At 43.2% G+C, this 16973-nt stretch overlaps 2 long non-coding RNA genes across 2 annotated transcripts in view; both read left to right on the top strand.

Moving 5' to 3' along the window:
• Positions 1-855: 855 nt before the first annotated feature.
• On the top strand, positions 856-6129 carry LOC116087290. The gene is made up of 2 exons (XR_004117349.1): positions 856-2269; positions 2442-6129. It is a non-coding gene; the product is annotated as an uncharacterized LOC116087290 (long non-coding RNA).
• Positions 6130-8153: 2024 nt separating this feature from the next.
• The window catches only part of LOC116087289, a 46942-nt gene continuing 38122 nt past the window's right edge, over positions 8154-16973 (top strand). The window contains exon 1 of the long non-coding RNA XR_004117348.1: positions 8154-8959. This is a non-coding gene — a long non-coding RNA (uncharacterized LOC116087289). The remainder of the gene's footprint in view (positions 8960-16973) is intronic.

Raw genomic sequence — 16973 nt, 5'->3', positions numbered from 1 at the left:
ATAGAAGATGGTCAGTTCGGATGCCGAATCCCCCATTACTAGGAGAATTTGCTATGGTTACTCTCATAGATTCCAGGGAGTTTCCACTGCAACTAGGTTTCTATATCGTGCCCCTCCCCCCAACCGCTCTCCAATTCCAGTTGCCTGTCTCTCCCAGTACTCTCTCCCTCTGTCCTTCCCAGCCCCTGCCTGGTCTCTCCTGTTCTCATCCCCGCTTATCTCCAGTCCACACACAAAATCTACTTCCCCAGGAAGATTCATGTGTCTCCCTCTTGAGCCCTCTGGGTTACTTAGCCTCTCTGGGTCTGTGGATTGTTAATTTTCAACACTAGACATTGAGTTTGCTATGCACATTCTTAAAGTTGGAACATGTTTTTCTTTCTGCTATGATATCAGAATTATGTTTTCCAACCTGCAGCATAGAGACCTCTGCCCCCCCCCCCCGTTTTATTTTATTTTTTTCCCTCCCATTGTACTGAACTTTGTTTCCCAGACCCAGACACCCGTTTGTCTTTTGACCTCTCTATTAGGACAAAGGGAGCTAAGTGAACAAACCATCTGAAACTGTTGGTATTTATTGGTAGGGAGATATCAAAGCCTGTTTTTGCTACATTAAACCCACACTGTGCTGGGAAAAGAGCAGAGCAGCGCGCCCTCTGCTGGCTTAGGTCAGAATGCTGCTGCTTATGTACACTTTTTTTTTCTTTTTTTTTTTTTTTTCTTTTGAGACAAAGTTTCTCTGTGTAACCCTGGCTGTCCTGGAACTCACTCTGTAGACCAGGCTGGCCTCGAACTCAGAAATCCGCCTGCCTTTGCCTCCCAAGTGCTGGGATTAAAGGCATGCGCCACCACCACCCGAATAAATTTTTTTTTTATTGGTATTTTCTTTACATTTCACATGTTATCCTCCTGAAACCCCCTACCCCATCCCTCCATCCCCTGCTTCTATGAAGGCATTATGTATACTTCTAAGGAAGAAATCATTTTGTCCAAACCTAGAATTCAGCTTCTTCAAAATCCAAAGGTACCATTGTTCTTTATATAGAACTCTGGGCTCTTAAGTTTTGTCAGTAAATAGGGAGACACATTGTTTAAAAAAAAAAAAAATCAAGTGTTTCTACTAGGCAGCTTTACCTATGGCAGGTGCTAGTGAAGTCGGTAGGGTAGCCCAAGTCACAGGGTGTATCTTTACCCTCCTAAATCTACCACTGGGGAGTCATGAAGCATAGAGGCTCAGGAGATCTGACTTTGAGTTCAAGCGGTTTGTCTTGCATTAGAGTTTTCCTATGGGACAATCGTGTTTGGCTAGTTGATTTCTAAGACCTTTCCACCTATCTGTTGCAGGCAGCACCATCCTGTCTCACGGGGGCTTGGCATGCAGCATCTTTACCCGACCTACTGGAGCCCATGTGGTAAAAGCAGGCATCCAGGATTGGCTGATATACCACATTGCCAGACATAAAGGCCTATTTGTTGTCTTTGTAAAAATAGGATCTGGTGGCTGGGTTTGCTCAGAAATGTATAACTAACACACACACACACACACACACACACACACACACACACACACACACCCTTCTAGGCTATAGTCCCCCTAAATTTGCCTTGGCCAAAGTCATCTGGGAATCCAGTGTATGTTGTTCTCTATTGCCTGCTATGCAGCCCAGAAGCCACTAATCTTCTTGGCTCCTCAGGTCAGCCTGCTATCTGTTTCTACCACTGTGGCTGCCACAGTCTGAGCCAGTGACTCTGCTTCTCTCTTGAACAGAGGAAGATGAGCTGTGGGGTGTGCTAGTATGTATTGGGGCAGATGCATGCTGACTGTGGGTCACCCACAGGACCAGTTCTTCTATGTATTTAACTTATATCTGCCTCATTTGGAAAGGGGAGCCAGGTTCTCTTCCTCAATGATGGATTTGTGGTCCTCACCCAGCAGCCCATCTCTTCCCTACCCTCCTTTACAGCCAAGATTCTTGAAAACAATGCCTACATTCTATGGCCTCTGTTCCCTACAGCTTCCAGTGGGAGGGTGGGCTCATATGGGCTGGTTACAATTTCTCCAGTTGGAGGTGAGGTAATCTCCTTACCCTTAGACACTCCCAGGAGGCAGGGCAGGGAGGAAGGGAAATGTAAGGCAAGCTTATGGAATGCTGAAGCAGCATTGGGTACGCAGCCTTAGAACCATGGCTGAGGCGCAGCGTGGATCCCTGAGTCTTGTGAAGATCTTGTCCTAGAAGTATCCATGTTAGCTACCTGGATGAGGGATGGGGTGAGTATTTTACTGCAACAAGGAGAGCCCCAGCTGGAGCCAGGGAAGAGTTGTCAGTAAGGGCAGGTGGCAGAGCTCTTTGGGAGGGACTCCTAACAGAGGAGGCTTCTGGGGCTGGGATCAGAGCACCTCACCAAGAGAATCAGCTGCGTGCACCCTTTCTCTGCCTTAGCATCGAGACTGGGGAGGTTGGTTGGCTTTTCCTGCCACAGGGGACCTGGCCACCCCTCACTGGACCCCCAAGAAGGACAGAGAAGTTCACTAATTGGAGGCAGCAGATGCTCATTTTTAGAAGTTCATCCAAAAGATGTCACTTAATGGGGTGAGAGCTGTCATAATGTGCAATATCATGTTCAAATGTTCTCCCCACCCCCGCCGTTATCTGGGGAAGGGTGGGTTCAAAAGAACGTTCAAGTAGCTACAGGGGATACAAAACCCCATATTTTCCTCCTCCTCCTGATGATACATTTTCTCAGAAACCCTCAGAGACTGTTGACAATGTGTAATAGAGACATAAAAGAATAAAATCTCGTCAGATGTAATAGCAAATGGGCCTAGATTAACTGGACATTGGAAAAGGAGAAGAAAAGTTAGAAATGCCTCTGTGGTAGAGAGGTGTGAGGGTAGATAAACCTAAAACCTTGTCAACGTCGTCGGCGGTTGCTCGGTCTTGTTTAGGCAGCTGTATTGTTGAAATTCCGTGGCTGTTCCCTGTCGAGTCTAGAAGATGCAATTTCATAGCAACAGTCTTCCTAGTCCTCTGGCTCTTTCTTATAGGTCCTCCTTGGTGTTAGCCCTAAGCCTCAGGGTAGGGATTCTATTGTAGATGAAGCTGGGGCTGGACGACAAAATCAACTGTTCTCTGCGTTTTGACCATTTGTGGCTTTCTGAAGTGGGCTGGGTCTGCTCTGGACAATAAACAGCCGCCTGAGGGAGGAAGGACTTACTTCTCAGGGATAAAGCTCTGATTGGCTGTTAAACACCCAGTGGCTAGCCCTAAAAACAAATACATACAAACAACATTAAACAGACTCAGAAGGTTGTATTTGCATACTTATTAATTTAGATATATGTATATGTAACTATTATTTAAAAAAAGAAGCGATGGATTTGAGAGGGAGCAGGGATCATGGGAAGGGTTGGAGAGAGAAGAAGGGGGGAGATGGTGTGATTTTATTTTAAAGATAAATTAAAAAACCTTTTCACTTTGCTGTTATTAAAATGGAATGGCGACTAAATCCATTTTATTGCAGTATACATGATAAAGAGTGGAGTAATATTCTCATTTTCCCTCCATGTGGCTACATCTGCTTTACATTTTTTCCCCTCTCACCAGAACTAATGTTTTTCTTTGGGAACCACCCATAAAAATTCCAATGGCAACCCTTGAAAATGATTTTTCTTTAAAAAAAAAAAAGTGAGACATTATTTGCATTTGCCCCAAAAGGCCTTATACATTTTAAGTTTGAAAGCAGGATTTTTTTTTTTTTAAGTGGGAATTCATTATGACCCCACTTAGGTCAAAACCCGAGCTGCCTCTTGGCACTAAATCCCTTAGAAGTTTCCTCTCTGAACAAAGATTTGTAAGGAAATGTGTTCAGGTCCCATGGCTGTGGTGGAAAAAAAAAAAAGAAAGAAAAAACAAAGAGAGAGCTTTATATCTGCTTGGAAGTGGGGGAGGGGAGATGAGGGCAGAGGTGGAGGTAGAAGTGGGAAGGGGGAGGCATGCTGGCTTCCACCCATTGTCAAATCCACAGTACCTCCCATTTCTGCTCTTTGGTTTTGGGGATCCTTTGCTCCACATTTTAAAAGCTATCACACATCTGCCACGACACAAGAAACCCTGTGTATTTGGTGGGTGTTTAAAACAATGTCACAATGTCTCACGTGCCTGGCACGTTGAGAGCAGCTAGCAAGATGTCAAAATGTCTCTCGTGCCTGGCACGTTGAGAGCAGCCCTTGCTGATTGTGTTGCTACTCCTTTGCTATCAGGGATCGCTGGAAGATTGCTGGCGTGTTCCAGTTTTGAGAGAATGGGTAATCCAGGAAAGCATGAGAACAGGGAAAATGCCTGTTGTCTGTCCCCAAGGCTGTGGAAGGATCCCACAGGGTCTGAATACCAGGATCCCAGGTGGTACCCTACCTCACCCTCCGACCCCTCGTGCTTTCCATGGGCAAAATGGAATTTTTTATTTTTTAATCTGACCTGCCTCCTCCTTCACGAGTTTCCTCTCAGCAAAAGTCCTCACCCAGGCAACTCTAGGGTGACATCATGTGATTAAGGTTGCTGGGGTCAAGTTCCTCACATTGGGAGTGTTTGTGGGGGACAGACCGAAGGTAACTGCCACAGGCCCCCTCTGTCCACAAGGAGGTAGTTCCAAAGCCATTGGACTCATCTTAAAACGTGCCTTGAAGAAGATTTCTCTCCTGGCTCACCAGAAGCAGTTCTTTCGGTGTCTTTCTCTGCTTTGCTGGCTAGATAGCCTCTATCTTTGTTTGCATGATTCTAATTGGCGGTTAGTACTTGCTTGTCACATGATTTAACAGGCATCTTGTCTGATGATAATCTGAAAGGTCAGAGATCACTTTTGGTTCGGTATCATCTCAGTCACTTGACATCCAAACAGATGGGGGTGGGACTGGGGGATGGGGCTGGGGGGCTGCTCCTGTCAAACTCCCTTCTAGCCCTATGAATCTCCTGCTTAAATGGGCTAGTTCTGTAGGACAAATGCCACATTTACAAGGCTTTCAGACTAAGCCTCTCTTCACTCCAGACTGCTGCAGAGCCTGGCAGAGGGCAGTGCCTTTGTAACCCAGGAGAGCTTCCTGCTGTTGGACTTGAAGGAGATCCCAGAGACGCTGGCAGAAGCCCGGTTTGTAAATGCTGCCTGGGAAGCTTCAGAGTGGATTCTTTTCAGTGGGCTCCCTCCCAGAAAGATCTTCGCTCAAGAACCATTTCTCAGGTTTCCTTTACAGTCTTGGAAAGGCCAGGGATATATTTTTTTTTTCAAATGTAAGTCTCTGAATCCTTTAGATAGCTTTCCTTCAGCATATCTCTGCCCCTCCAGTTAGATATTAGTGATTCAAAAATCCTGCTGTTTACCTTAGTATCCTAGTGATTTCTTGGGGACATGGCAATGCAATGTGGTTAAGCTTTCTGCCTCTACAGAGTCTCTTCAGCTCCCATGTGTCCTTACTGACTTTTCAGATATCACCAAAGCTTTGCAATCTCCCCAAAGCCTGGGAATGACAATCCTAGACATCTGCCCCAGCATACATCTGCCTGCTGTCCCATCCGTAGGGTGTAGGTGTGGTCAGCTTTCTGTCCCTGGGGTAACATCCCAGAGATATGACGAAATTGATCAGGTGGAAAGATTTCTTTTGGCTCAGAGTTTCAGAGGCTTCAGTCTGTGGCGGCCTGGCTCCATCGTTTGTGGGCCTGTGGCAATGCAGAAAACATCATGGCAAATTGCTTGTGGCAGAGATGAGCTGCTGGCCTGATGGTAGGCAAGAGATAGATGAGGAACGGTTAGGGCTAAGTTCCTCTATCCCCTTCAGTTGCACGCATCCTAGTGATCTGCCTTCTTTCCACTAGGCTGCACTTGCCACCTACGACTTTCCCTAAAGTGTAACTAACAACATTGTTGGCTAAGTCCATCACTTCAGCACATGGAGACTCGAGATGAACATCAGAGCAAATGTTTAGGGTTTTTTTTTTGCCCCCCTTGGCAGTAGCATCCCAACTGTAAGATTTGTTTCTTCTTTTGACAACAGTTACCTAAAGTTCAGCACTCCTGGATAAGAAGAGTTGCTTATTGTCTCGAGTGTCCTTGGTGGGCCAGGAATTAAAGACTTGTGGGCCCAGTGGTGCTGTCTGTAGACACTTCATGACGTTTAAGGCATCGGCCGAGGCAGTGATGTGAACATCTATGTGGGACACGCGCATCCATTTTCCAGATCATCTGGAAACTGGTCTTAGCTGTCCCAGGAACCTTAGCTCCTTGACTCCTGGGTCTCTCCATGGGGCTGCTCAGAGTGCTTCACCACACAGCTGAGGGAGTTTGATTTGTATGACATGGACTTGACATGGAAACCACATGCTTTCATTCCTAAAGCCTGGCCCTTAGTGAAGGACAGGTTGACTCCATGACACAAATAGCAGAGCACAGGAACACTTGGGCTGTATTGTGTGTGTGTGCACACACACATCAGGGAAAGAGTGAAAGAAAACATAGTAGCATGCACATATGGAAATAGAGAATTGCCCAAAACTTCAACCACCTAAGCCTTTGCTCACTGTTCATTCCTGAAATGGGTGGGAATGGGGTTTTATGCTTATAGTCTCTCGGCCTTTGTTATGGTTTTTTGTTTTGAGGGTTAATATTCAAAATATTTAACAACTAGTATGACATGGGCACAGATGTAGCAGATGGGACAAAGCCACCAGAGGTAGCTAACATCATACCTGCCCACTTGCCTCTTACACTTGTGCCTGTGTTTGTGACAATATGTTTGTTGCTTAGTTTTTGAGTACTAATTTTTTTTTTTTTAATGAATAGTCTTGAGGCTTTACACTTATGCCAGTGGCCACTGCTCATTTGCTTTGAACACTGTTATTTTCTGGGAAGCTGAACAAAAAAACTGGAAAATCATGTCATGTTAAGCTGGAAGCTTTGCAATTTATTTTTGTTCTTTGTTGCTTCTGTGTAGGGCCAGGTTCCTGTACCGTGCCATTTGCCCTTCTGACTACAGGAATTATTTTGTCTAGCAGGATTGTTCTGGTGATCAATTCCTTTTGTTGTTTCTTTAAGCTGTTGTGTGACTTAAAACATCTTCATTTTGCCTTTGAAAGATACTTGCTGTGGGTAGAGCAAGGTGGCCTGCATCTATGCTCTCTGCCCGACTCCAACTGCTGTATAGCCTCTCCTGGCAAACTGCTGGGCACTTATGTGTTTTATGAGTCTGGTTGCTTTTAGAGCAGTCTGCTACTGGTTTTGAGAAATTTGAGGGTGATGTGGTGTTGGAGAGGGGCATCCATTGAGCTTCTTATCTCTGTGAGCTGAGTGGTTTTCACGAGAATTGGAAAATATTTTGGCTATTCCTCATATTATTTGTCTTACAAAAGCCTCCCTTCCTCCCTCCCTCCCTCCCTCTCTCTCCTTCCTTCCCCCCCCCAACTCCCATGATGCTGATTTATTGACATTCTGCTTAGCATTTTTTTCTATTTCTTTTTGTGTCCTACATGGCTTCTGTTATTAGTCAAAGCCTACTAATGTTGTTTGTGGCAATGCCACCTAATGTCTTAGGTGAGAATGTGATTGGTGATTATAGAACCACATGATGTTGTAAATCAATGCCGATTACACCCATACTTTGTGCAGTACTCAGCAATGGCAGCATCTTACTGGACGATAGTCTAGAATCCCAAACAAGGACCCTGACCGGACATGGCCCCTGCCTAGTGTTCTTCAGAATTCTCCTCTCCCCCAGGGGCTGCTCCCTCCATTTTTATCTTTTCTAGGTGGCTTCAGATTTCCCAGTCCCAAGCCCTAGAAACCACTCTTCTGGAATTCTGTCATAATGTTTTGCTTACGCAGCAAACACATTCACACCATGGTACTTGGAGACTGGCCATAGCACTCATGTGACTACCTATAAAGTCTCCTGGGCTAATTGCATCTCAGAGTTTTTTTGTTTTCTTTTGAGAGAGGGTCTCATGTATTCTTGGCCGACCTCAGTCTTGCTATGTAGCTGAGGATGACCTTGAACTTCCGATCCTTCTGCCTCTACCTCCCAAGTGCTGAGATTGCTGGCATGTACCACCATGCCTTGTTTCTGTGGTACTGGGTGTTTTTTTTTTTTTTTTTAACATGATGTCCAAACACTCTACCAACTGAGCTACATCCCCACCTCCTACTCAGGATGCTTTAACCTTAGATATTATAAATCTCCAGCTATAGAAAAGTTCCATATGAATCCTTTGAAAAAATTTGTTGTGCTTTTTTTGTATTTTTTTAGCATCCATTTTCAATCCTTGTCAATTACTGATTGACTTTGTAATTGAAAGTCTGAATTAATGGTAATAAGAGGAAATGAAATTAAGGAGAAAAAACTATTTACTCCCATGTTGGCCTGGGTTAGAGAAATATCCAGTGCTAAGAGCTGGTAAGGATATGTGGAAAGTGGCTGGAGAGGAGATGCTAGATCAGTTATAATGGAAGCAATCTGGCAGTGCTTCTTGTAGCCCAATTAAGGAGCTTTCAGCTGTTCATTCTGTGGTAGGGGTGTGTTGGGACAATCTCCTGAAGCACTGTTGTAGGAGTCGGGGTTGAGGCAGGCTTGGCCTACTGGGTGAGTGTCATGAATGGCGGGCGGAGCCATTGTGGTGCGGTTATGAAGTCTTTAGATGGGGATTAGAGGGATGTCTTAACAGGCATATAAAATATTAGGGCTCATAGAAAACCCCTCATTAGGGGCACATGGGATACATCACATAATAGCTCTAAAGAATATATCCTAAGACAAAAATCACATAAAAGGGGCACTCAGCTGCTTGTGAAAGAATTTGTTGACTTGGCCCACTGAAGTCTCTGAGCTGGAACACGAGACCCAGAAGTCTAACTTGACCGACAGCAAGTCTTAACAGGCGTCTACTGGGTAACCGGCTCTCCTGGGCCAGAATGATACAAGGTGGGTGCTCTGAAGTGATGTAGCCTTAGGAGGTCTACCATGGCCATCCGCACTCTGTTCCGCTGACGAGGACATGTTGACTTTCTTCCCCTTTCCTGTCCCCTAAAAGTCCCCCTTTCTCCACCTTGCCTGCTCTGTCCTCCTGGCTTATTTAGGTGAACGAATTGTGCTTGGCTCCCTGAGTGGGTATTTCCCATCTAATCCTCTGAGCAACGAGAGTAAAAGCGATGGCACTCCACAGAGTTTTCTTCCTGGCTCAATTCATTTCTATGAAGCATGTCTGAGAGTAACTTTATCAAAAAAACCATATCTATATGCGACAGTAAATTGAGGCTCTCATAGTTGAATTTGTGTATATTCTGGGGGTAGTGTAGTATTCTAAGGTGGAGTGATAAGAATTTTGGGCATGTTGTACTACTGACTTCCAACAGTCAGCATTGTTGAAAGGGTTATACTCACCTTACTTAAAGAAAAATAAGAAATGAAAACGGAGAGTTTTGGAAGAATCTTAGGCTTACACAAGTATGCAAAAAGAACAGTTTCTACATAGTCCTTCATTCGGTTGTCCCAAGTGTTAGCGTTTTACCTTCCTGTTGGGCATTTCCCAAGTTTAGATTCTGACCTGAGCATCTTGCTGCTCATCCCAGGCTTTCAGATTCTACAAAGGTGTTCTGTTAATGTCCCTTTTCTGTTTCAGCATCCCACCCATGGCGCCATGGTACAGTTATTTGTTGTATCTTTTGTGGCCCTGCAAATGTAGGTAGTTTTTCAGTTTTTATCTTTTATTAATTTTAATAACACTGGCAGTCTTGAAGAGCACTAGCCCAGGCTTCCTGTAGGCTACCCTCCACTCTTGGCTTTGTTCATAACCTGGACTCAGGTTATGGGTGTTTGCAAAAGGAAGCATGTACCAGGGATGGAGTGAGTGTCATAGTCCAGGACCAGGGCCATCCATATATACTTTTTCAGTAGGATAAAATGTTTTCACTTCCCCCGAGTTGTCCTCTAGAAATGAAGATGATGGGTCCTACAGGAGTTGTGTTGCACATTATGAGGGGCTACCAAGCTGTTTTCTCTGTTGCGTTACCAACAAGTACAGGTTCCAATTTTTCTACAACATGCTTGATGTCTACACTTTCGCTTAATAACAATCCCAGTGGTGTGCAGAGGACAGAGTACTATGTTACTGCTTTTGTCTCCTATTGCCAAAGGTACTGAACACCGTTTACTGTGATCACTGGCCATTTCCAGATCTTAGGAGATGCAGTCATCCAGGCACACTGGCTATTTGAAAACTGGGCTTGTTAATAAGTTGTATGAATTTTTAAAACTATTCTACACACAAGCATCTTGTGAGATAAATGCTTGTTCTGTCTCCGACCCTTGATTGCACTTTCACATTTTAAGCTTGGATTCTTGGGTACTGGTGAAATTCAGTTTTTTTTCTCTTCTCCCGTTTCCTGCCATGCGTGCATTGGATACTGTCCAGAAGTTGCTGAGTTTTGCTGCTGTGTTGGCTTGTAGGGGCTTCCTAAATTTAGCAGATATATTTAGATGGGTCCTTGGAAAAGATGAAGTGTCCACTTGGCGTTGGACCAGGACCCGAGTCCATCTTTCTGGTGCTTTCCTTGCACACTGGTGCTGCTTCTGTGCAGTTTAACCTCAGCCTCTTGAACATCGCCCCTGTGAAGCTCCAGCTTTTCCTGACTGTGCGCACTCTGCCCTTACCGGATCAGCAGGCTTTCTACTTGAGGTTTAGTTTCTTTGTGCTGCATAGACTTGTGTGTACACTGGTAACGAATCGTGTAAATATAGCTCTTACTTCACATGTCTGGCTTCTTTCAGGGATCAAGTCATCTCTATTTTTTGTCTCCTTTTTGGGGGTGCTCATTCTGTGTTTTCCTTTTGAAAATTTTATTTTTGATTTTATTTTTAAAAAGAATATGAAGTCTATAATCTTAGCTCCAGGGCTTGTAAAATACACACTACTGGCAACAGAGAGACACCATCACCTCTCATAGGATTTTATTTTGCGATGATAATTTTCTCAGTATTGTTTTCTTTTGGGGGGGGATTGTCTCAAACTTCCATTTGTGTTTCAGTGTGTCCATAATAACTTTCTTTGTTGAAATGCTAGTATAGGATTGTAAACTTCTCTGTTAAGGGTGGACACATCTGGTTTTCTACCAGAGAGCTCCCTGCCACATCACCGCTTGCCCTTTATGTCCGTCCTCCATCTTAGTTTGAAATGAACACGTACATTCCTAGGCCAACTGGACAGTATTCATTCTTAGCCTTGGAATTTCTGTCACATTCTGTACCCTGTTCACTGATGATCTGAACTCACCTTTCTTTTCACTTGCCTCCTCAGGTGTACAAAGAACAGCCTGCTCCATGGTTTTGTGATAACTGGCCCACATTAGGAAAAATATCTGAGGGCTTACATAGACATCTGAAAAGATGCCTTTCCTTCCTTCAGACTGATAGTCTGGACAGCTAGAAAGGTTAGAAAATTTGGGACTATAGTCCCAAGTATTTTGTATTGTCACTTTATCTTGTGGAATCTTGTGGTTACATTTTGCTTAGGACCTTCCTTGATAAATGATTATTCTTGATTATTTTTTCCCCTTGACAAAATCTTCAGACTTGTATGAAATTTTGAAATCTTGTGATTTCTAGTTTTTTTTTTCTTTCTTTTTGTGTCACGTAGCCATTTTTCTATGCACTCTCACTGTTCTTGGTGGAGTCCCTGCCCCTTGGCAGTTCTTTGTACTATCCATTTGCTGGTGCTAGTTTCTTTTTCTCTCCTATCCTGTTGATTTTATTTGAGCAGTTAACTCTTGCGCTGTGTTCACGCCGCGCTTTGTGGCCCTGGGACTCTTTGCCAGCTGCTTTCTCTGGAGTAGAGGCAGATGGTTCTAGATCTCTGAGATGTAGTATGCACAGAAAGCTGAAGTTCTTCCTTGTTTAGTTCTGCTTTCTTATCCGGCATGTAATAAACAGACATTGCTGGCTTTTCTTGTATGAAGGTTGGTTTTGCGTGTTCTTCATGGAAAGCATTGCTAGCACCCTGCTTAGACCTGCTGCTCAGTGCGACTTGCTCTGGTTTTGTATCATCAGGGTTCGTCCTCACCTTCTTTCAAGTGGTTTGTTATTCTGTACTTGTGGTTGGCTGTTTCATGTCTCTGGTTGATTGTTCTGTTGCCAGTGTCTTATGTGTGAGAAATACTTCTATTTTTCCCTTTCTTGCCATGTCTTTGGCTGTCTGGGTATTTATTAGGTAATGACGGATTCTTACTTTGAGTTCAAAAGGAGTCCCTTTGCTACTATTTGCTGAAGGAATTATGGAAAATTGGTGTAATTTTCCCCATAAATTTTTGGAAGAATTCACCAGTGGGTATGAGTGCTTTCTGTTTTACAGGGCCTATTAATTATTGATTCTACTTCTTTAATTGATAAGGGACCTATTTTTTTTAATTCATAAATATCTCTAGATTGTGCTTTTCAAGGAATTGGTCTATTTCCCTTGGGCATAGACTTGTTCATTCCTTCATCCAACCCTGTTTTCTTTTTGGAGTGCTGGAGACGGAATCCAGCAGGGCCTCACCCACGAAAATTTGAGTGCTCCATCTCTGAGCTATAATTCCAGTCCTTTATTATCCTTGTAATATTCATGGGATCGGTATTGATGTCTCCTTGTTCATTTCTGATATTAGCAATTTGTGTCTTAAGTTAGCTTGGGAGAGGCTTGTCAGTTTTCTCGATTTGTTCAACACATCCGACTTTTTGTGTGGTTGTCTCTTTTGGGCACTGGTTTGTGATATCCAGCTTCATTAACTTCTGCTCTAACTTGGACTTCCTTTGATGGTTTTGGAAGAAGGAAATGGCTGATGTTTGCTCTTTACTACATGTACATCGGATATAGGCATGGCTCCACTACAGCCTGTGATTTAATAGTGTTTTCAGTTGGTTGGAAATGTAGAACACTTTTTTTTTAACCCATATGTTTTTGAATTTATTTCCATGTGTATAGTCCTGGGAATTGGATCTAGAGACTTAAACATGCTTAGACAGTCAATCTACCACTGAGCTACATCTCAGCCCTGGGCCATATATTATTCAGATATGAGTTTTCAAATATTTTTGGATCTCCCAGCTACATTTCTATTCTTGATCATTGTAGTAACTCTGTCTGAGGACAGACATATGATTTATGACTTTGAACTTTGCTAAGGTATGTCTTATAGTTTAGAAAGTGGCCTAACTTGGTGACTGTCCCTTCTGAGTTCTTTGCTGATGGATAAAGCTTTCTGTAAATGTCAGTTGGATCCAGTTGATTGAAATTGCCATTTAATTCCACTGCATCCATATCTGTTTGCTGATTATTATGCTCATTTAGTAGTACAAAGACCATTGATATCTCCCACTGTAAGAGTGGGTTCATCCATGTCTTCCCGTATACCTACTTTTTATTTTATTTTTATTTTTTTGAGACAAGGTCTTGCTATGTGTATAAAGCTTGGGCTAACCTGTAACTCACTATGTAGCCTCTGCTGGCCTCAAACTCAAGATCCTCCTCCCTCACTTTCCTGCATGCTGGGATTACAGGTGTGCACCATAATGCCCAAAACAGCTATCTATCTTTACCTTCTGTATTCTGATACTTTGATGGATACAAAAGACTGTTTATGTCTTGTTGAACTACATCTTTTATTATTATATAATGCTTCACTTTGTCACTGACAACTTTCTTAGCTTTGAAGCCAGCTTTGAAGTTATTCAACTTCAGCCCTTTCCAGTAGTGTAATTGCCACAAATCTGTTTTAGCTTTAACATATATCTATGTCCTTGTTAAAGTAGACTTCTTTCATGTGTGGTGTGTGTGGTGTGTGGTGTGTGTGTGAGTGGGTGTGTGTGTGTGTGTGAGAGAGAGAGAGAGAGAGAGAGAGAGAGAGAGAGAGAGAGAGAGAGAGAGAGTGAGTGGGAGAGGTTGACACTGGGTCTTTCTCTCCCCCTCCCCCTTTCTCTCTTTATAGCATTGGTTCATCAGTCGATAGAGAATCCGTTACACCAACTAACTTCAGGACAGCTTTAACATTTGGACTCATCTCTCCTCCAATTCCAGATCTTAAGACTTGTCCTTCCAGAACCCTTGGAAGTAGAAGTTCTGTAAGTGATGATCGGGTTGGGTTGAAACACTGGAGCCTTAAATGCTATTGTTGTTGCACTTTCTCTCTTGCTCCGAAAGAGTGCTGCTGAGGAGATATTTGGAAATGCTTGTGGGGCAAACTTCATAGAACCACTGTGTCTTAGAGTGCCAATAAGTTCAAACCCCCTAGACTTTTCTGGAGATCCCTCTCTGTTGAGAGGAAAGGTGGTATCTCACTTGGCAACCTGTGGTAAGGATATTGTCCCACCCATACATTGATCTAGGCATTATTTAATCAGTACATAAGTGGTCTTTTGGGCTTATGATGCCAGCATGCAAGTTTGTTCCATAAGGTCTTTACCAGGGGAGTTAAACTTAGTTGACAAGGCGCCAAGGAGCAGACTTGCAACCCAAGGTTGTGAGTTGAGTCAGTCCACAGTGGCACCTGGCTGATACACGTTATCACACATCTGGTGAGTTGCAGATTCCCCTGTTGTCACCATGAGAGTCTTGAATCTGCATTTAATTTGCTTGGAGCTACTATGAACCATCTTTTCAGATGACCCGATAGCTAATCCAATCAATAGTGTGGCCAAGCAGTGGAAGACAGACATCTCGAGTGAAGTGACTGTATGCTCCCATCCATTTACATGGATCCCATCCATGTGAAGAGGTGCAGTCTCATAAGCCAAGCTGTCTTTCGTCTGAACAGGTCCTGGTAGGATTGTTCAGGTACTCCTGCAGTGGATAATGCCTCCTGTAATCCTGGAATCAAATAGCACATGAAGATTATTAGGCTGGCAGGAGCTGGGTAGAATTTTTGCCCTATGTTCATGGTTGAGCGTGGACAATGCATTGATTGTGATGTCTCTTTCCTTTCCAATGCCTGGATGAGGGTCCGTTGATTCCTTAGGATATTGTCAGATGTTGTGGCTTAATCTGAACTCTGAAGTTAGTTCAACATCAGCTGGCTCAACCTCTGTAATTTCCATGTCTTTTTCCATGTCTGTGCTGGGTCAAGCTTCTTTCTCTTTCCTGGTTCAGACATTTGTGGGATGTTCTCTGGGTGTCTTTCTCAATTGTTCCCTACCTTACTATTTTTTAAAGGTAACTAAAAGTAGAGTTCCCTGATTCAGTTAGACCTGTGCCAGCAAGGGCCTGTAATCCTTCTGTCTCAGCTTTCTCAGTGCTGGGATTATAAGATTGCCCATTATGCCTGGATTTTTACTTAGGTGTTAGGGATCCAAACTCTGGTCCTTGGATCCTCTGGTCCTTGGGCTTGTGTTATGCTTTACGGATGGAGTCATCTTCCCAGTATCTTTTTTTTTTTTTGAGCCAAAATTGAGTTTGTTAAATTCAATTTTATTATAGATTTTATTATAGATTTAAGCACAGGCATTAAGGGAGAGAGTGGTGCTTAGGAAAAGGGTAATACGCAAGACATGGCTGTGGGCTTCTCAAAAAGATCGAACCATCTAAAGTGGATCTTTTCAGGTAATGTGCATCATTGAATCTTTTAAAAAATATCCACTTTGATAGTAACTGTCTTTTACTTGGCAAATTTAGACCATTGGCATTTATGTTAGACATAATAATTAAAGCAGATTGTTTTATTTTTAATTTCTCTCGGTTCTTTGTTTCCCCTTTCTGGCCATTTCTTTCTTTCTTTGACTTAAGATGAGCTTTTCTGTAATTGCTATAGTTCCATTTTTTAAAAATGTATCAAGTATACTTTACACTTTAAAGTTGTCTTGCAGTTTGCAACTTGCATCTCTCACTAATTCAAGGCCACATTAAGAGAAGAATGTACCATTTTAAAAAATGTTTATTTATTTACTTATTATTTATGAGTACACTGTCACTGTCTTCAGACACACCAGAAGAGGGCATCAGATCCCATTACAAATGGTTGTGAGCCACCATGTGGTTGCTGGGAATTGAATGCAGGACCTCTGGAAGAGCAGTCAGTGCTCTTTACCGCTGAGCCATCTCTCCAGCCATGACTGTACCATTTTTTAGTTAGCAATAGAATTCTCCAAACAGCTCTCCATTCCTTTTTCTTAGAAAAGTCTTGGATTTGAATGGTCCATTTCACACAAAATGGTGTCCCTTCATTTTCCCTTCAGCATCCTTGGCTACTGTCATGTACTCAGCTTGTGCCAGATACCAAGCTAAAGTCTTTACACAGATTACCTCACTTGAACTTTGCAGGGCACAGCTGTTCTTATTTTGTGTCACATGGTGGGGGGTATTAGGCAGAGGTAAAGCAATGTTGACAATCACACAGCCAGTTGGCACAGCCTCGACTGGACTCGAGAGCTGAGCTTAGCACACAGCCCCTTTGGGATATATCTCTCCATTCCCACAAAGAGCCCATACTACACATGGCTAATTCTAAACTAAAATGAGTGTGCTGCCGAAACTCCAGCTTTTTCCTCTTGTTATCCTGCTTTGTGTACACTGTACATCTGCGAAGCCATGACACCTCATGTTTGTGACCTGTCTTCCCTGGATGTCTTGGGTTTAGCTATGAAGCTTCCAATTTTGACAGCTGTGTGATTTTTGAACCAGTAAGAGTGATATAGAAAACTAGACATACTATATTCAGTATTTGTCTGAAAGTATAAGATTGTTCAGAAGACAGCAAAAGACGTGCTCAAGGCTTTTTGGAGGGAGGTTAATTGGTTTCCTGTTTTAATGTATTTCAATTATTTGACATGTGCTTTCTGGGTTATGGTCTATTCCAATTCTTATATCTTGAGCTGCTCAGAAGCCACCAGCCCTTGTATATTAACTGCAAACAGCAGATGGAGCACAAAAAAGGGTGAGAAAATCGAGAGAACCTCTTTTTTTTTTTTTTTTTTT

This window comes from Mastomys coucha, unplaced genomic scaffold (genome assembly GCF_008632895.1).
Source record: "Mastomys coucha isolate ucsf_1 unplaced genomic scaffold, UCSF_Mcou_1 pScaffold13, whole genome shotgun sequence".
Taxonomy (NCBI): domain Eukaryota; kingdom Metazoa; phylum Chordata; class Mammalia; order Rodentia; family Muridae; genus Mastomys; species Mastomys coucha.
Note: the sequence above shows the minus strand (reverse complement) of the source record. Positions and strands in the feature narration are given on the sequence as shown.